This window comes from Octodon degus, unplaced genomic scaffold (assembly GCF_000260255.1).
Source record: "Octodon degus isolate 3935 unplaced genomic scaffold, OctDeg1.0 scaffold00013, whole genome shotgun sequence".
Taxonomy (NCBI): Eukaryota; Metazoa; Chordata; class Mammalia; order Rodentia; family Octodontidae; genus Octodon; species Octodon degus.
In genome coordinates this window covers 25,071,138-25,073,815 of record NW_004524589.1, presented here as the reverse complement: position 1 = coordinate 25,073,815, position 2,678 = coordinate 25,071,138, and the positions used below count along the sequence as shown (strand labels likewise).

Genomic DNA, 2,678 nt, shown 5'->3' with positions numbered 1-2,678 from the left:
GGGTAAAACAATATATCCCATAAACATGTATTAATGTCAAATAACTATGTGTATTGTACTTGAGAAAATAAAAAACATTATCAAAAAATCAATATTTTTGATTTGTCTATTTTCTTTGCCATTTCCACCAAGAAGAATGTTGGGGAGCAGTTTGATTGTGTGATGGCTGGGTTTTCATCCTCTTCTACTTCTAAATGATGTTGCAGGCCTGTCTCCCTGTAATAGGGCTTTGTAGATAATCGAGTTCAGATGTGGTTATCAGAATGAGCCCTAGTTCAGAGTAGGAGTGTTATAAAAAGGTGAAATTTGGATGCAGCGATAGGAACACACAGAGGGAAGAAGATATAAAGACATAGGTGAAGTGGTAAGGACAGGTCTAGGAGCATCAGAAGCTAGAAAGGACAAATGAAACAGATTTCCCTGCACAAGCTTCTTCAGAAGAAACAGACATGCAGTTACCTTAATTGACTTTACTCAAAAACTGCAACTCTTGTTGCATAGGTCCTGCTTTACCTTGGTCTTAACCATCCAGCAGAAAAGTATAAAAATGAAGTACAAGAAGTAAAGCCATGCTGTTATGTTGAGCTGTAGGGGACTCAGGTCAACAATTTCTGACACTGCCAGTGAAGCGGAAGACCCAATACTATTATGGGCTACTGGACTCTTTTAGAATATTTTGCTGAGTTTACACACCTATAATATTCAAATAATGGAACTTAACCAAAAAAAAAGGGATACAGATGAATGTCCATTTTGCATCTGTGTATTCAAAATGGGTAGGATAGATATATAGTTGCATTCTCTTAATGAATAGAGGGATTTGTTCTAATGGTGTTTGTAAATAGGATATCAAGTCCGCATCTTGTACAGCAATTAACCACTAGGAAGAATGTATGCAATGTGTTAATTATTGAAACTGTCCTACCAATTTGGTTTGAAACTGTCTCATTGCTATTTGTTTCTCAATAAAATTATGGAAAAAAAATAGAGCCATATGGAATGGAGAAAATGGCCTCACTAGTTAGGACAAAGTTTCAGGAACAAGGATTGAAACCAGGCTGCTTCTATTTTAGAGACTGAGCAGAGAAGAAGGAGAACCCCCTTCCCAAGGGACAGAATACACAGCTAAGGGGCTAGAAAGAAGCCAGGGGAGTCTGGATTCACGGAAATTTTAAAAAGCTGCCAGGGGCTGGTGAGATGGCCTGGTGGTCTAAGTGCCTGCCTGACAAGTGCAAGGGCCCCAGTTTGAACCCTGGTTACGGCATACCATGTGGACCAGGTGTGCTGTGCTGGCCATGGAAACCGGGCATTGTGGTGCATGCCTGTAATCCTAGAGCTGGGGAGGCTGAGACAGGAAGATCAGTACAGGTCTGAACTGTGTAGCAAAACCCTGTATTAAATAAATAAATAAAGCAAGGCTGCTGGGATGATAGCCAATATGTAGACTAAAGGATGGCTACGTTTGGAAATTATGGACTTGAAAAATCCTACTGTTTGCTGGTTGCAGAGGGTAGGGGCTGGACCTGGAGTTGCGGAAGTGAGGACGCAATTGTGGACACACTCGTTAGTGGGTTGCTGGGAAGGAGCTCAGAGGCAGAAGCACGGCTAGAGGTAGACACGGGTCCTGGTAGAAGACAGAGGACAATGGCGTTGTGCACGTCAGCCTAGGAGGTGTTCAGGGACAAGGGTGGGTGAAGAGCAGGCCTGAGTCAAAAACCTTAATATAGAAGGGAGGTAGGCAAGAGGAGGTGAGTAATGAAAACTAGGAGAAAAAGTGGGTGTGTAGCCTGCAACGTGTCAAGAGAGCAGGGCTTTTGGTAGAGGAAGGCAAAGAAAGGACTTTAAAATAGTAGTGTGCCCTAAGCCCAGGCTGCTGGTCCCTGAGCTGTGTGGGAACAAAACGGTCCTTGCACGCTACAGAGTATTGCAAAGTTCCACTGCGTTCTGAGCATGGAAGCCCCACGTTTGCTCTGGCCCCTCCCAGTGTGGCTCTCACGCTGCACATTTGTCATATGCTTATTTGGTCATTTGCATTTGCTAGTATTGCCTTAGGCCTGTTGAATTTTGTTCCTCTATTTGTTTTCTTTAAAAGGGCTCTCCATATTGTGTACACCTTAGGACAACCACTCCCACACCCTGTCACCTTTGTTTGGGGGCTGGGTGGGGGTGAGAATGGAGATCATTTCAGTTACTTCAAGAGAGGGAAAAAAAAATTCAGACATAAGGTTGACCAAGTAGACAGTGCCTTGTGAGGTTCAAAGAACCTCTCATGAAGAAAAACGGAGTCACCTTTCTTGGGGTATACAGAAAGAAAGAAATGGTATTTCCTCCATTTATAGAGGAAAAGTAGAACACAGGTCTCTGAGGCTTCTCTTTGGTTTTCTTGGAGAAAGATCTCTTTTATAACAAGTAGCAAGGCATGGCTTTTCTGAGTTTTCTCTTGAAATAGTATTTTCTTGGTCCTGAGGCTGATAGCTTGATGCAAAGAAGTAAGGCAGAGATTGACAGCTTCGTGTTTTGGCACAACACCCATTTCTTGAGCAGGACAGAAATAGCACTAAAGAGGAAAAATAATGCACTGGTTTACATTAAAATTAGTACTCCTTTTTTCGTTTGTTTGGATTCTGGGAATTGAACTCGGGATCTTGCACTTGCTAGGAAGGCCCTTATGCTACTGA

At 42.6% G+C, this 2,678-nt stretch overlaps 1 pseudogene; it reads left to right on the top strand.

The window, feature by feature from the left end:
- Nucleotides 1–2,678, top strand: part of LOC101590143 — a 27,901-nt pseudogene that overhangs the window by 15,912 nt on the left and 9,311 nt on the right.